An 18440-nucleotide genomic window follows, 5' to 3' on the forward strand; every position below is an offset into this window, starting at 1 on the left:
AGCAGCACCCCAGGTGGAAGGGCAGTTCCCCCTCTTGATGCAGTGTCAATGGCTCTCCAGGATCGCAGCTCCACCATAAGGGCCCCCTAACTTCCCAGGGCAAGGGGCTCTCCTGGAAGACAGGGATCGGGGAATCTGCTGAACATGCACTACCAATTGCAATAGCCTCAGTGATAAATGGGGTGATAATTTTTATTATTCTAGGGGCAGAGGGCAGGATTCCCCCAAGATGAGCCACTTTGGCATCAAGATTATCCTGAGCTGAAGGCAATAGAGACCCTATGGGCTCAAGAGAAACGTTTGCCCCTTCCTAAACTGGGGTCTTTCCCAGAATAAGAGTTACTAGCTGAGATAAGTTTTATCTGAGTGTATGGCAGCGGTAATAGCCAATTACCAAACATCTGCTCTTCCCGATTGCCCTGTGAACTGCATTCCTTCCCTGTAAAGTCCCAGACCCCCCGCCCCCTTCTCCTTGGTTCAGGATGACATGTAGACCTCATTTTGCCTGACTCTCTTTGGAACTTCCATGCCTATGTGGATTCTCCTTCTGTATATGATTAAATTTAGTTTTCTCCTGTTCACCTGTCCCAAGTCAATCTGATTCTTAGTCTAACTAGATAGACCTTGAGGGGACAGGAATTCCTGCTTCCTGACAATTGGCATCATCAGCAGGACACTTGAACTTACTGGATGCATCTCATCCCAGTACTGCTGCAGCTGAGCGGTCCTGGGATATCTGTCATACAGCCAGCGGAATATAAGATTACTTACCATGTCAGCCTCCCAGATCTATGATCCTTTATTCTACTGGCCACCAAGATTCACCTCAATAAGTATCTCTCTCTCTCTCTGACTGTTCCAGTTTTGGGGGATATTTATCACGAGAGGTTCTAGACCATAGGAACCTTTGTTGTCTCAGCTTTTGTTGCTTGGTAGTGCTGGAAAGTCTCATTCCAGAAGTATTTGTTTGGCGTCAGAGATTAGTGAATCTATGACTGGAGGCATCTCACATTTTCATGGGAGACCAGAAACCCTGTTTTCACTATGCTATCCTTACTGCCTATGCAACAAAGGCCTTTGTTTTTTTTAGATTAATTTCAGGAGTAGGCTTTTGGTTCATTAGGGCTACTACATCATCTATGCCCTCTCTGGATACTTGAGTCTTTGGGTAAGACATTAAAAGGCTTATTGGGTTGAGTCACTATTAATAGATCCTATTTGCCAATGGCTGGATGATGGATGATGGATCAATTAAATTGGTGTATATCTATATATATATATATATTATATATATATATATATAGAGAGAGAGAGAGAGAGAGCGCATGTGAATGGTGGAGGGGGTCAGTTAGAGGGAGAGAGAAACTTAAGCAGGATCCATGCCCAATGTGGAGCCTGACTCAGGGCTCGCCCTCATAATCCTGAGATTATGACCTGAGCTGAAATCAAGAGTCAGACACCTAAGCCACTGAGCCACCTAGGTGTCCCTATGTATATATTTTTTTATAAAAAGCTCTTAGTTGTCTTATTAGTATAACAGCTAGCCTTATAGTCTTATAACAGACTCCCTTGACAAGATAGAAGCGTAGAAATTAAACTTAAGACTCAAAAACAAGTGTCCACATCCAATGTTAATTCCTTTCTTAAAACCCAGCCTCGGAGCACCTGGGTAGCTCTTTTGGTTAAGATCTGACTTCAGGGCAGACGGGGTGGCTCAGCGGTTTAGTGTCACCTTCAGCCCAGGGCATGATCCTGGAGACCCAGGATCGAGTCCCATGTTGGGCTCCCTGCATGGAGCCTGCTTCTCCCTCTGCTTGTGTCTCTGCCTCTCTCTCTCTCTCTGCATCTCTCTGTGTCTCTCATGGATAAATAAATAAAATCTTATAAAAAAAAAAAAAAAGAATATCTGACTTTAAGTCATGATCCCAGGGTCCTGGGATTGAGCTCCCTGTTGAGCTCCATGTCACGCTCCCTGCTCAGGGAGGAGTTTTCATGTCCCTCTGCCTCTCCTCCTGCTTGTACACTCTCTCCCTCTCTTTCTCCCTCTCTCTCTCTCTCTTAAATAAATAAATAAATAAATAAATAAATAAATAAATAAATAATTTAAAAAAAAAAAAATCCAGCTTAACCTGCTTCTTTTAACTTCCCTTTCCTTCAAATTTTACAGAGATTACTCTTGCCTAATCTCTAGGTTCTAGGTATATAGGTTACTCATGAAATGCTGAAAGCCAGAAAATATTTTAACCAAAGCATCCAAGACTGGCAATAAGGTTTGCTTTGCCCCTACCTTCCAGGGCTGTATAATCAGGTTCTGCTTGCTTTAGACATTCCTATACAATGTTACTTGCAGGTTTGACCCAGACCCCCACCCCTACCCCACCACCACTGCAAAAAAAATTTGTGTCCCTGGGCAGCAGCAGGTCTTTTAAATTATAAAGCCATTTTACCTCATTTTCAAAAGATCCTACTGAATTTAGAAAGTAATCAGAAAGATTATTCGGCTATATTCACAATCTTCCCTTCACTAAGGAAATAAATGACCCAAATTTCTCCTAGGCCCTCCTAGAAATGGTCTGCAGGAAGACAATATTCAGGCACTAATAGAAGCCTGAATTATGTACCCCCCAAAAAAAGGGGTTTTATAAAAATGCTTTCTACAGATTTTACAAAGACATAAATCTTTTGGTTCCCATTTTAGTTAAAGTTCTCCTTGATATAAAGAGGCAAATTTAGTTAAAAGATGGGCCAATCCCTTGATATTCAAGCTGTCTGTAGGAACAACTATCCTTATTTTATGAACCTCTACAAAACTAGAAATACAACTCTAGAAACAAGTTAAAGGCCACCTACCTGTACCAATCTCCAAACCTTGCCTGTTCCCCTAGATATTATAAAAGATCAAGTCCTTGGAATAAAATTGTTCTGTACTTTAAATAAATTTTAGATAGCAATTACCCTGAAACTCTAGAAAAAAAGTTTTTACATTCTTTCTCTGTTCCTTGGAATTATAAATCTTATCACATCTATGAAATGTTAACAGAGCCCACAATCTCCTGAGACCAAAAAAAAAAAAAGAGAGAGAGAGAGAGAGAGAGAGAAAAGTATTTAAAATTGGGCCTGTAATATCCAATTCACAAATATTACTAGAAACAAAATTAAGATTTTGTTTATATCTTATTTGTGTATATTATGTGTGCATGTCCATGTATGTGATACGTGTGAGTTATCTTCTCTACCTCTGGATGGTATTGCTAAAATTAATTTGTAAAAGAACTTTATTTAGTTGGTTCAAAGGCACACATTTGTAAGGCTTGGACATTCTAAAACTCAGAAAGATAGAAACTAACCCAAATGTTTTTCAAGTTCACATGATCTAGGAAAATATTTGGTATTAAAGCTAATTTAAGATTGCTGGTTCAGGGCAGCCCCAGTGGCTCAGCGGTTTACCACCGCCTTCTGCCCCTGGGGTGTGATCCTGGAGACCCAGGTTCAAGTCCCACATCGGGCTCCCTGCATGGAGCCTGCTTCTCCCTCTGCCTGTGTCTCTGCCTCTCTCTCTCTCTCTCTCTCTCTCTCTCTGTGTGTGTGTGTGTCCCTCTCATGAATAAATAAAATCTTAAAAAAAAAAAAGATGCTCATTCAATTAAAATAGACATATCTTTAGAATTATCAGCAGTAAATATAAAACTTTTATTCTGCTTGTGTTTTCTAAAAGTTACATAAGTTCATGATATCTCTATGCAAAATTCATCAAAAAAAAAAAAAACAACCTTTGAATAATGATTGACTTTGTCTAATGCCTCGTGAAGTGTTGTGGGCGGTCTAAGCATAATTGTTAAGAACAAGTAAATTAAAATAGATATAAATAAGATAAAATAATGAATATATGTTTACTTTTGTCTTATAAAGAAACTAAAGATAAATTTAGGTCTGTTAGTAAATATGTTTTATGCTTTATTGAAAGATTGTACTTCTGGGACACCAGGTGGCTCAGTCAGTTGGGCATTTGACTCTTCATCTCGGCTCAGGTCTTGAAATCATGGTGGTGAGTTTGAGCCCTTCAATGGGCTCCATGCTGGGAGTGGAGCTTACTTAAAAAAAAAAAAAAAAGGATGGAAGGAAGGAAGGAAGGAAGGAAATTAAGATTGTACTATGAAAAACACATTTCTAAAGATATGAAATATATTAATAAATTTGACCCAGGGCACGATCCTGGAGACCCGGGATCGAATCCCACGTCGGGCTCCCGGTGCATGGAGCCTGCTTCTCCCTCTGCCTATGTCTCTGCCTCTCTCTCTCTCTCTCTCTCTCTCTCTGTGTGTGTGTGTATGTGTGTGTGACTACCATAAATAAATAAAAAAAATTAAAAAAAATAAATAAATTTGACAGTCTAAAGTATTCTGATGTAACAGGTTCACAACTACTTATTAGTTTTCAGGAGCAATTAAGGTTGCTAAGCATTAAGAATTCTCTAATACAGTAAAGACTACTAGAAATAATAAGGGAAACAACTATGTAAGAAAAGTAAGATACATGCTTTTGGTAAGAAAAAGTATAAAGAATAAAAATAAAAAATAAATTTAAAAAAAGAATAAAAATATGTATTTGTTGAAGGGAAAAAAATAGTTTTGTCTAATGTAAGGCTGGTTATTTAAAGAGGGAAAATTTAGGACAAAATCTAAATGTGTGAAAAAAAAGTTGTAGAAGATATATGGAAAAGAATCCTTGGAAAGAAATTTTATGTGTGCTCAGTACTGGCTAAGATTGGAATAGTTTAAATGAGTAAATGAGTTTTAATATCAAAAGTACATTGGTGCAAAGTTTTTGTTTTCTCTTTGTTAAAAAGTACAAAGTTCTCTAGACCCATTGGCCTGGTCTTCTTAAGAAATTGTAAACAAAATTTTTCTTTACCTTTTGTTTGCCTAAAAACAATGACTCTGTTTGCCAAATAATTTCCTATGTTTATCAACTCTATGATTTCTTAGGAAAATTAGTCCTAATGTTAAAGAAACTAAATTATGTTCACAATTATGTGACTTTCTGCATTTACCTTTGAAATCTTTCCTTGTCACTTTGGTTAAATAGGTAATTATTGCTTCATAATGATCTATAATCCTATTTAATCAAATGTTCAAATCTTTTGAATTTTTTTTACATACTTCCTAAAATCAAATTCTAAAATGAAGTCTGTTGACCACATCTAGCTGAAACTTTCTAGCGAGCTCCTGAGACATTCAAAAAAAATTTTTTTTATGAGGAATTAAATTAATGAGGCTTATTCGCTGTGTTAAATTACATGGGAAACATTGTCAAATAAGTGATATTAAACTCTCTTACATAATATTTATATGCATACATTATTAAAATGAGTTGGTAAAAATTACGTGGAACACCTAGAAATCTGATGTCCAGATTTGTCATTATCTCAAAGTGCTATATGTCACAAAAATAACCAAATTTCTATGTCAACTGCATTGTAATGAACTCTAATCAGATCTTTAACCATGGCGATTTTTTAAAAATTTTTTTTATTTATTTATGATAGGGAGAGAGAGAGAGAGAGGCAGAGACACAAGCAGGCTCCATGCACAGGGAGCCCGACCTGGGATTCGATCCCGGGTCTCCAGGATCGCGCCCTGGGCCAAAGGCAGGCGCCAAACTGCTGCGCCACCCAGGGATCCCAACCATGGTGATTTTTAAGTATTTTATCATTTATAGACTTTTACATACTTTTATTCAAATGCTTTTATAAAAGTTTCCTGCAAATGTGCTTCATCTTCAATGAGACTCATGAAAAGAAAACAAAACTGAATACAGGATTCTGATGATCTTAGATGAAACTGAACTAGTTAAAAATTTCCAGAACTAGTAGAAAAACTGGATTCAATCAGAACAAATTGAATCAGAATTAATAACATGGAGGGGACCAAATACATTGAGGAAGATAACTGTATGTTTCATGACTTCTTATTTGAAACATTGTTGACGTTTTTAAAACTGTTTTGTTTTTTCCAGATTTAAGAGAACTTTACCTCTTATGCTGACTTACAGCAATTTGATGAAATATACCTTTGTGAACAAATTGAAACATTTATCTTTTCTCCCTACCTGAACCCTCCAAAATTCAGAAACTCTCAGTGAATATTCTTATGTTTTGGTGATAATGTTTTTATTTAAGTCCAATAGGAATCTGTTCTCCTTATGACAGGATGTAATCAGAAACATTGGTTATATTACCAAAGCTTTGACTGGAATGTCATATTTAGAGAGACATGCATGGACTCAGAGGTGACCCAATAGCTTTAGGTAACTAACATTGACTTTGTGAAGCCAATAAACCCTCTTGGAAATATCAGTCTAATACTTTGCTTACAGAGTTCCCAGCAGCCTTACCAGGTGAGTACAGAAGATTGCTTCCTGGCACACGCAAGAGTCTCATGATATTAGGGGGAACTTGAGAAGAAAGGAATTCACCCAAATTCATAGGTATTGCAGACAAAGTCTCATAGCAAGTGTTTGGCTTGGCTTCTGGTCTCAAGAGACTATTAACAGTTCAATATAGAGATCTAGTGAAAAGTTCCAGCAAAGCAGGCCTTAAAGAGTCTATATGGTCAACCATTATTCTTGCTGCTCTTATGTAAATAATCAGGCCAAGACTTTTTTTTAATAAACTTACTTTATAAACAAATTAGTGTCAGTTATTTTTGGTTAAAAAAGGTGATAATGGAGAAAAATATGTTTCAATAACACATGCTTGTAGCTATTAGATTTTAATGCTATTTATTATAAGCTGGACTAGATCCTAATTTCTTTGTCTCCTCTCATGCCTGGCCACAACTCTCCAAACTAGCATTTTGATTTTTCTCCACCTTTCTGACGTGGAATCATTTGAGAACTAACACTGCCCTACAAACTAAATATAAACAACTTGATGTAAACTTCGTCAAGTTTGAGAAATTACTGCATCTCACGAATACAGTCTTCATGGCTGTTGTTCAGCAGGCCAAAGAGCATTAGAGACATTTGAACTATGAACCAGGAGGGTCTGTCAGATGGCCACTACCTAAAGATGCTGTCACTCTACCTAAGATACTTGAATCTGACATTTAAAAGTCTTCTCAACTGGCTATCCTCAGAATTCAGAAACTGGCTTAACGCTTGAGCTAATCATTAGCCATTGTTTTTCATTTGTGTCCATAGCAATGCCTCTTACTTCATATCTGATTATTTGAACCATAGGTCTAACTTGGAGAATACACCTGAAATGAGTTTGACTGAGCTAACCTATTGCCAGGACGAACAGACTGGTTCAGTGAGATGAAACAACCTCCCAGCTCAAATTTTAACATGTGAAACCAGGGAAGTCTCAAAGGAGGGAACTGTAGAGGCCCTGGGCCGGGAGGCCCCAGGATGGGCTACTTTGGCATGAAGATTATTCTGAGCTGAATAATCAGCCCCTCCCTTAACTACCTAGAAGAATCTAAATTGAAAGACTGCTGTCTCTGAGCTCCCTGCTGCCATGAGCTTCCTTAAAAGTTTCCTGCAGCCCGGGTTGGCTGAGGGGCTTCAGCAGCAGCAATCGGGTCCACAGGCAGGACCTCTGCACCAGCACCCTCTACATGCCCAAAGCTGCATGTCCTGGTTAGTCGGCTCTGGATGAGGGTTCTTAGTCGAATACTCCACCATGAGTTTGCATGTGGTATCCAGGGACCTAAATGCCTGTCCACAAGAGCATTTGTGTGTTAGGGTAAATGCCACATTTGGAGAAGATTTTTAGAAATCTGCTGCTGATGAAGAGGAAGACAGTGATGAGGACCTTGAACCTATTGGTAAATTTAGATTTGTTCCTCACAATAAACCAGCACTGCGGGCAGCATTTACTGCTGTGTATGAATGCCAGGCTTTGCGTCCAGATCTGTGGACAAAGAATCAGATGACTATGATAAAGAAGAATAGAATGTAGAAGCACAGGAACAGGGGCAGGGGACATCCCTACATTTTATATATGAAGGATTATCCCATTTAACAGTGGAAAGCCAAGCCACATTGGAGAGATGAGAAGGAAGGCTTTCTCCATCTGTGGGCGGCCAACATAACATGGTTGGAGTGTGGACAAAAGATACAGTAAGAGATAAAGAAGATTGGATGGAAGTGGATACTATATCAACAGCTGCTGGCAAGTTTGAAGATGCAGATGTTGATCACTGAAAATGATGTATGTCACTTTGGAATTCTTTATAAGCTAAGGAGAGAATTTTGTGCCTCTTCAACTATGGAGTGGGCATTGATGAAAGTCTTTTTCCTTCTCCAAAAGGTATCTGAACCAGTTCTTTTTCTGAGAGAGACTATACTGAGACAAGTTGTAACCAGCAGAGTCTATGACCATTGTTTTGAAGATTAATTTTTATTATTTTATTTTTTTATATGATATCCACCCCCAACATGGTGCTCAAACTCAACCCTAGGATCAAGAGTCGCATGCTCTACCGACTGAGCCAACCAGGTGCCCTGTGACCTTCATTTTAAAAGGCACATTAGCGGGACACCTGGGTGGCTCAGTCGGTTAAGTGTCTGCCTTTAGCTCAGCTCATGATTCCAGGGTCTTGGGATCGAGCCCTACATTGGGCTCTCTGTGCAGCAGGGAGCCTGCTTCTCCCTTTCTCTCTGCCTTATCCTTATGCTCTCTGTCAAAAAAGTAAACAAAGCCTTTAAAAAAATTTTAAAGGTGCATTAGCTTAACCAAGAATGTATTTGTAGTTTGCCATTTACCCCCCAAGACTTTCTGTGTATGAGTACCCTCTGAGTAGGCCTAGAACTCCTGCCTTTACTATATGCATCATCTTTAATCTAGTGGGCTGACGTGATGAGAGTGCACAGGTATTTAAAAGTATAGGTCACTGGTTGGAAAGGCGAGAGGCTGAGTCTAAAATATACCCCTTAAAATATAAGGGCCTAAGGATACCCTTTCCCTTTAAAAAGAAAGAGAGAGATCCTGGCCTCTGCTCATTCTCCTCAGGGGTAAGATCTTTTTACTAACTTGAGACCCAGATTAATTCACTCGGGCATGTGTAGGGAACTTGCTGAGAACCATCCTAGCTACACAAACGACTACTAACACAGGTGCTTCCCACTAGCTTTTGCTCCTTCCACCATGTTTCACCAGTCTGTTTCACTATAACCTCTTAGATGATATCCTTGAATTTCTAACCTCTTAGGTCAATTTCTGTAACAGAACTAGTGAAATTGAGATGAAGTCCTCAACGTACTCAGATGATAAGTGTTTTGTCTTTGTAACAGTTTCACCAATAAATTTAGGGTTTCTATCAAAAAAATCTAAATCCGGGGTCTTTTTTAGATTACGAGTTATTACTGGAGATACATGTTATATGAATGACCCAACTGTATGCCAAGGCAAACATCTAATTACAGAATCTCTGCTTGCCTTCTTCTTGTCCTGTGGATTGCCCCACACGCCTTTGAATCCCTAGGCCTCTATCCTATTTCTTAGCTTAGAGCGGCATGTCCCTCATTTTACCTGTCTTTGAATCTCTCATGTATGTAGGGTTCCTGTACATACAAAATTAAATTAGATTTCCTCTAGTCAAGGTGTCTCCTGGCAATTTAATTCTTAAACCAGCCAGAAGAAGCTTCCTAGGGTAAAGGAAAAATTTTCCTTGCAAACAGTTTTGAAATCTCAGAGGTGTCAGCAAGCCCTCTTGTGCAACCATAGACCCCAACAGTTAAAGCCAGAAATAGACAAGACTACTTAACTCCAGCACTAACTGAAACCCATTGTGCTTATTTCTCATTGCACTTTCTGGAGGCATTGAAGAAGACAATTTCCAACCACCAGACCAGAAAAGTCCTGATAGCAATGGAATGCCTAAAAGACTATACCCCATACATTCCCTTCCCTGCCCATGATCATGGACTGAACACATACCAAGCCCTATCCATGATCACTGAACTCTCTGCCTGCTGTCTTGCATGTACCCTCCCCAACCTTTTTTTTTTTTTTATAAGACCTTAGGTGTCCCTCTTGGTAGAGAGGTGAGTTGTTAAGGCTTGTGCCTACCATAGCTGCTGGCACCCGAAATAAACTTCTCCCTTTCTCTTTTCCAAACTCTCATCTCTAGTGGCTTCTCTTGTGTCAAATGTATCTGAATTTGTTCAGCAACAATGTTCACAGTCCCAGTCGGAAGCTGTGCTTTCGATTTGTCCAGCCCTCTCAGGATTCCCGATGGAGCAGTGAGCCCCCCCCACCGCCAGCAGCAGGCCAGGGCTTCCCCACTCCTTTCCTGGCTTAGTGGCTATGATAGATGATCTGTAACAAAGGGGCAGTAGACACAGCAGTAGTGACAATGCAGCAGTGGGGCTCTGTTTGTTTACTCATTAAACATCATCTGCCCGTTGAACCCCACATTTTGAAAGTTTCCATCTTCCAAACAAATTGCTTTTATCATGTAATAAATTAATTACATTTCCATGTATTTCAGTTAAAGAATGCTAATGAGATTTTCTGATCTGCATAAATGTCACTTGGGTCATATATTACTTCACTGAAAGGCAAATACTTTCTTTTAGTTAGTAAATACAACCTTATCATAAAAGTCCAATATCTGTAGGAATTACTGAAAATGGGTGAAAGGCTTTTGTTTGTACCCTTGAGGAAACATCAGAATCCTAGGATCCTAGGATACCAGAACCACTGATCCAGGATTTGGAATAAATAGGAAATAGATTTATTTCAAAACTTAGAGGGAGAAGATATTCTACTTAAACAATACGTGTTAAATAACTATGTGAAAACTATGAAATATTTTAAAACATGATCACTTAAGGAGAGACCAGCATGGAGTAGATTGCACTTTACATTTTATAAGAAAAGCTACAGTCTTTTGCACATAAACCTGCTCTTAATTGAGCAGGAGAATATGCCTGCACCAAGGCTTGTTGGAAAGAAACAGATCCAAAATGGAGTCATTTATGTTAAGCTGCACCAACACTTAATACAATTTCTGCCTCTCCCAGGAGTGGAATTTTAAACCAATCATTCTGGAATTTTCTGATCAATGCTAGCAAGGTCACCTGCATGATAAGATCCCTTGCCACAACCCCTAAGATAAAGTAAGTTTTTTTTTTTTTAAAGTAAGTTTTATTTAAATTCTAGTTAGTTAACATGTAGTGTAATATTGGTTTCACGAGTAGAATTTAGTGATTCATCACTTACATATAACAACCACTGTTTATCACAAGTGCCCTTTTTAAAGCCCATCACCCACTTAGCCCATCCCACCTACCTCCCTCCATCAACCCTCAGTTTGTTCTCTATAGTTAAAAGTCTTTTGTGGCTTACCTCCCTCTTTTTTTTCTCCCACCTCCTCAAATTTTTGTTCTTTATCAGGCTTAAACTATGTATTTAAAGGTTTTGATAGAGGATCCAGATAACTGAGACAACAGGTTTCCAGGTGCATATGGCTCAATTGCAAGGCATTTTGGGGGGCCTTGGGTCTCAGTGGGGAACACTGTCAAAAGAGCCCTTCTGGCATCCTGTTTGTCTGAGGTCACCTTGGAGTACCAGACCAAGCAGAAGGACAAAGTCTTTGCCCTATAGCAAATACCTGTGCCTCACTGTGGAGTCACAACTGCCAGCAACCACATGCTAGACAGCTGGCAAGTACACCCGGTGCTTACAGTGGTCACTGCTCCTGAACTCCCAGGTGGGAGAAGGCAGGAGGCCAGCCATGGCTGGCTTCTTCGTTGCTGCCAGAGGAAGTAGTTATGCTGTTGATACCTTCAGAGATAGCATTACTTGTGAAGGGCAGAGCTGATGTCTGAATGAGGCTCACAGGACACAATCTGGATCTTCATGTGAGAGTTGGGTGACCGCCACCAACTAGTCTCAGCAGTCCCCAGAAGTCCTCTTGCACTAAAATTGCAATAGGTGACTAATGTCAGTCTCCTGTGACCCTTTCAAGTGACCTCAAGGAGAAACCAAAAACAAAAACTGGAAAGCCAGTTAAGTGGAGGCACGCAGGCAATGGTTTTGAACAATCAGATATGATAGAAACATAACATTAAGATGACCTAGAGGTCATTCACGTGTCTGTATGGAAATCAGTAACCTTAATTTTTACAACCAAAGAAATTATACCTTGTGATGTGCAACTATATTTTGGAGGACTGTTTGTAAGCATGTATCTCACTTTACCTTTTGCATATAATCTCCTGTAAGCAAACAGACTTCAGGGCAGCTCTTCAGAGCAATCTGAAAGGCTCTCTCCCCAGCTACTGTCCTCAGTAAGACAATGAATAAAGAATTTACGAACCTAATTGAGGGTTGGCTTCCCCACACACACACTGGCACTTCCAAAGTAGACAAGGAAAGAAGTGAAACTTTTGCCTCACAGCTAATGTCAACACAGTCTTTCTCTGGAAATGAAGAAGAAAAGTGTGCAGAACAAACTGAACCCACTCCATTCTTTATATGGTAAGTAAATCAGCTTCACAATAGAGAGAGCATAAGACATGAGGGAAATAAAATCTTGCCTTTTTCTGGCATGGAGGCAGGGATAGAATAAGGAGGGTGAAGGGAGGAAGCCGAAGGGTTCGTAAGAGGAGGGACAACAGCATAGGCCAGAGTCAAGAGCACAGATTCTGCGGCCGGGCCAGCAGGACTTCTGTACCAGCTCCACCTTTACCACAGGGCTGTGTAATTGTGGGTGAGTCATTCAACCTCTCTGTGCCTCACACTTCTTAGATGTGAATGATAGCAGTAGGTCTTCCTTATAGGTTGTTGCATTAAACCTCATCTAATTATAGACTAGTATTATTATATATGTTAGATAAATTGGGGAGAGCTAAGGGAAATTTTCTTTCTTTCTTTCTTTCTTCTTTCTTTCTTTCTTTCTTTCTTTCTTTCTTTTCTTTCTTTCTTTCTCTTCTTTCTTTCTTTCTTTCTTTTTCTTCTTTCTTTCAGAGCAATAGAGAGAGAAAGCTCCTGTATATGAATGGAGAGGAGGGCAGAGGGAGAGGGAGAGAGAGAATCCCAAGCAGGTTCTGCACTCAGTGTGGAACCTGACCCCAGTCAATACCATAACCCTGAGATCATGACCTGAGTTGAAATCAAGAGTTGGATGCTCAACCAACTGAGCCACCCAGGCACCCTGGAAGAGGCATTTCTGTCTTGCTTCCTACATGGGACTCTAGAGGGAGTGTCTTAGGCTGATTTAACTAGACAATTTTTACCTAGGTAATTTTAACTAGGTGGAGCCATGTTGTAAGGCAGACAGAGAGGCTATTTTTTAACTTTCCTGGGTGACCTTGATACTTGATTAATACAAAAAGGACCCAAAAGTAGCTAAGAACTTAACCGGAAGTCTGGCCTGAGTGCTTCCATGTGGACAGGTCTCTATGCCAAAGATGTGGGGTTTGTAGCCATAGCTCAGAGGACTCTAGCTTACCAGTTAAAACAGAGGTGAGTCCAAAAGAGGCCAGATCAGGAATTATAGCAGCTGCAGGCTTCATCTGTGAACACCAACAGGACAAGTGTTGGCACCACTGGAATCAAAAGAAGTAGAGGTACCATGACCTTTAGTAGTATCTGAAGGACAACCTGTAAGCTTCCCTGCCCCCAACCCCTTGCCTCCCAAAGGATTAGCAGGGGAGAGGGAAGCATCTGAGACTCCGGGTACTTTAACCCAAAGGAAAGCCTAAATATTTACTAAAGAGGCTGTTTAATTTACAGAATTTTTCTGCATTTACTCCAAATTAAGCAAGTAATTTTGCCCACCAACACACTGGTGTGTATGTGGGGGAGTAGAAAGATATGCTGGTCTGCAAAGGCAAGAAGGTCAAATATAAACGAAACAAATAAGCTATGTTTTCTCTGCACAGCAGTGGGTAGTACCAGCTGATGACACTGATAACACGGGATGTGCAACATATTTGCCTTCTATTCCTCTCCTTCCCAATTTCTTCATTGAATAATGAATGATCTAATTAGTGCCTGTGCATAAAGGCCCGATTCTGGGAGAAGAGGTCTGCATCACACTTCAAGTCTCCTTGCCAGTGGTCCCAATGGCTGAGGCAGCTGATGTCCCCAGAGCTCTGCTGGTCAGCGCAGAGAGTGGAATTTCTACAGTCCTGGTTAGCAGTCTGGGAGTAGGAAGGAAAGGGCCAGGTTCTCAGAGGAAGAGGAAGCAAAACACAGAAAAGGAACAATAATTTAAAAAACAAAAACAAAAAAAGAGAGCTTGAGGGGCACCAGGGTAGCTCAGCTGGTTAAGTACTGGACCCTTGATTTAGGCTCAGGTCATGATCTCAGAGTCATGTTGGGCTTCATGCTCAGCTAGGAGTCTGCTGGAGATTCTCTCCCTCTGCCCCTTACCCCTGCCCATGCACTCATTAAAAAAAGAGAGAGTGTTTGGAAAAAGAAAGAACTAAGAGAAACCTGAAAAGAGAGAGAAAGGAAACATATGGAGATTCCTCAAAAAATTAAAAAAAATAGAAGTACCATATATGATCCAATAATTAAAACAAACACTAATTTGGAAAGGATATGTGTACCCTATGTTCATTGCAGTGTTATTTACAACAGCCAAGATAGGGAAGCAACCTAAGTGTCCATCAAGATAGGAATATAGATGGAATGAGCACTGGGTGTTATACTATATGTTGGCAAACTGAATTTAAATAAAACATTTATAAAAAATAAAGAAATATACATACACATATTATATATATAAAACATATATAATGGAATATTATACAGCCATAAAAAATAATGAGATCATGCCATTTGAGACAACATAGATAGACCTAGGGGATATTATGCTAAATGAAATAAGTCAGGCTGAGAAAGACAAATACCATATGATTCCACTCATAAGTAGAATCTTAAAAAAGGAATAAACAAAAAGCAAAATCAAACCTATAAATACAGAGAAGGAGCTGATGACTGCCAGAGAGGACAGGGGTGGAGGGGATGGGCAAAATGGGTGAAGAAGAGCAGGCTACAGGCTTCCAGTTATGGAATGAGTAAGTCCCTGGAATAAGAAGCACAACATAAGGAATATAGTCAACGATATTGTAATAGCAATGGAACAAGACAGATGGCAGCCACACTTGTGAACATAGAATAACATATGAACTTGTCAAATCACTACATCATACACCTGAAACTAAGATAACACTATGTCAACTCTACTCAAAAAAATAAGTGAAAAATGAAAGAGAGAGAGAGAACCCAAGAACATGGAGCTAACAAAAAGAAAACAAAAAAAACAGAAAGGTAGCAAGGAAAATGAAAGAATGCCTGAAATTTGGAATCAAAAAAGTAACTACAAAGCCAAGAAAGTCAGACAATGCAAAAGAACAGGGAGTGGAAAGAAGGCAGGGAGGAGGAGAGAGATGGAGGCATGAAAATGAAATGCTGGAGACACAGTGCAAGGAGGGAGCCCAGTACTGTCCGGGGACTGAGGGTCCTGGGCACCAGGGAGGGGGAAAGGATGTGAGTATGGGCAGGAGATCTGCCTGAAGACAGATGGGAGGATAGACGCGAGGACAGAGGACCCAGCAGCTTGGGTGGGCTGCTAAGGAAGGGAGCCAGCCCTCTCTACAGCCCGGTCTGAGGGAGCACCTTTCTTTTCTGAGGATAGAGCCAAAATAGCAAGGTCACCTGCTGCTGGGATGTCCCTTCACAGTCAGCAGCCTGACTTGGCATCAACCCTTCAGATGGTGCACGCAGCTTGTGACGCCACCGCCCTGGTATTTCAGTTCTCCTTTCTGTTTACTGAAATGGGAAGCCTGATGCTGAGCAGCAGGCTGGGACGTGGCCATGCCACTCTGACTTCCCTGGCCTGTTGGCTTCATGGGATCCTTCCTCCTCCATAAACAGTTACATAGATATGCTAGCTTTGTTGGTATAAAAGCACATACATTTGATATATTTTATAATACATAAAACATTTGTTTAAAGCATATGTAAAAGGCATATCTATGAAATATATATAAAATAAAATACAATTCATTTATATTTATATATGTAAACATTTCCTTTAAGTTTGGTTGGTGTTATTGTTTTCTCTTTCAAATAGTAGAAGACATTCAAACATTTTTATGGGCCTTGACAAGTATTGTAGGGCCCTGGGCACTGTGCCTATTGCACTGATAGATAAGTTAGCCCTGGGGAACTTAGAGAAATGGGATAATAAGCACTAAAAATACACAAAGAGATTAGATGAAGTATTTATATGATGAGCCAGGGTAAGTGCATTAGTAAAGCAGCAATAGAATGTGGTGATCATGAAAATGCCACGATTACAGAGAGATAGGTCTGTCAGGTGCTAGTATATATGGGTTGGTGCTCGCTATATGCTGACTTTTCTAAGCCCCATAATACAAGAAAGAGGGCCTAGGAGTGCCTGGGTGGCTCAGTCAGTTAAGCTCCTGACTCTTGATTTCCACTCATGTCATGATCTCAGGGTCTTGAGATTGAGCCTGGCATTGGGCTCCACACTGGGACTAGAGCTTGTTTAAGCTTTTCTCTCTCTTCCTCTGCTCCTCCTATCCCCTTCTTGCATGGTTTCTCTCTCTTCTTCGCTGCAAAATAAATAAATAAATAAATAAATAAATAAATAAATAAATAAATCGTTTTTTAAAAGAGCCTAGATAACTTGCCCAAATAGACTATGGCCCATGTTTTCAACCATCATGCTAAATGCAGAGCTGCCCTGATATCATTACTGCTTTATTTTATTCAGTCAAAATGTAGTTCTTCAGCCCCTACTTTCTGCCAGGCACTAAACTGAGCCCAGCAGTTGCAATGCCAAGGAAACAGACCCAGTCCTATCCCCCATATGGCTTACTCTTCAATGGAGAATAGATGGAAAATAAAGACATTGGACAAATGACCAAACAAATAAGTACAGAATCCTATGAAAGCATATGGTAGGGGACCTTGGTCTAGTCTGGGGGCTGGAGATGGGGAATTAGAATTCAAACTGAGGTCTCAAGGATGAGTAAGTTAATTAGGTTAACCAGACAGTGGGAGCAAAGGTGTTCTAGGCAGAGACCATCAGCATAAGTAATGTGTCCACGATATAAAACCAGCCTTCAAGAAGCTTCCAAGAACTGTTTCCCTTAAAAGCCAGAGTCCTGTGTGAAGAGATAATTATCCACAGAGATAAGCAATGATTTAGGGCTGCTATGAGACGTGTGAAGCATTTCAGTAAGGGGAGGGAAAGCACTGAGGGGAGGGAGTCTTCTAAGCAACAATCTATAGATAAGACCTGTAAAAAAGACTAGAAAAGCCTCGAGCAATTTTCATAGGAGGCAGGCAGAGCATCTTATCTATTTTAGAGCACTGAGGGCTATTTACCAGAGTAGCTGAAGACATTAAAGATGTCAAGTCAGTCCTGCAGATAGAATTTAGGAAAAAATTGCTATAATGTTCTCATAAATTGACCAGAGCCTCAGGGCACCTGGTTGGCTTAGTCAGTAGAGCATGATACTCTTGATCTCTGGGTTGGGAGTTCAACCTCCATGTTGAGTGGAGAGATTAGTTTAAAAAAAATCTTAAAAAAATCTTAATGGGATCAGAGCCCCATGTGAGGCTACAATAGGTAAGACCTATAGAGTTATCAAAAATTATAACATGACACAGTGGTCAAAATAGAGAAGCAGGGGGGTGCCTAGGTGGCTCAGCTGGTTAAGAGTCTATCTTCAGCTCAGGTCATGGTCCCGGGGTCCTGAGATTGAGCCCCACCTGGGCTCTCTGCTCAATAAGGGGTCTGCTTCTTCCTCTGCCTCTCCCTCTCCCTCTCCCCGTCTTTACTTGTTCTCTCTCTCTCTTTCTCTCTCTCTCTCAAATAAATATTTTTTTTAAAAAAATAGAGAAGCAAGTGTGTGCACTGGTGAGGTGATGGCTGGCTCATCTGAAGAGATGCCCTGTCCAACAGACTGGCATCTTGCAGAGACCCCTTTCTCATGTTAGTCTCTGTAGACTCTCTTATCAAGGAATAAAGATGGTGACATGTGTACTACACATGACTGCAATTCCTTGAAGTCTCTAGATAGGGGCTACATCTCAGTTTCTTACAACACATTCTCTTCATCCATGGATATTTGACACTGAGAACTAATCAAAAAGAACTTCATTCATTCTGCGAAGATGAGTACACTCATTATTATCTGACCACAAAACTGCTTAAATATTCATTTTAAAAAGAAAAAGGGTCCCTCAAATGTGTATATAAGATTTATCTCAATTTTTTATGTTTTCCCAATTTTTCGCAGAAAATTTAAAATTTAAACTGTATAGTTATTCATCAACAAGGAAAATGGGATTATAAAAATGAGCCATTTTTCATTTCAGTTTTTCAGAAACTACAGTGAAATCTTGCTAAATTTTTTAAAGCTTTCTTTAGAGATTTACTTAC

General features: G+C 40.0%; 1 pseudogene; it reads left to right on the plus strand.

Annotated features, from left to right (window-relative positions):
- Nucleotides 1–7519: 7519 nt before the first annotated feature.
- LOC121476433 lies at nucleotides 7520–8208 on the plus strand (annotated as a pseudogene).
- Nucleotides 8209–18440: the final 10232 nt, after the last annotated feature.

The sequence above is a fragment of the Vulpes lagopus genome, chromosome 2 (genome assembly GCF_018345385.1).
Source record: "Vulpes lagopus strain Blue_001 chromosome 2, ASM1834538v1, whole genome shotgun sequence".
NCBI classification, from domain to species: domain Eukaryota; kingdom Metazoa; phylum Chordata; class Mammalia; order Carnivora; family Canidae; genus Vulpes; species Vulpes lagopus.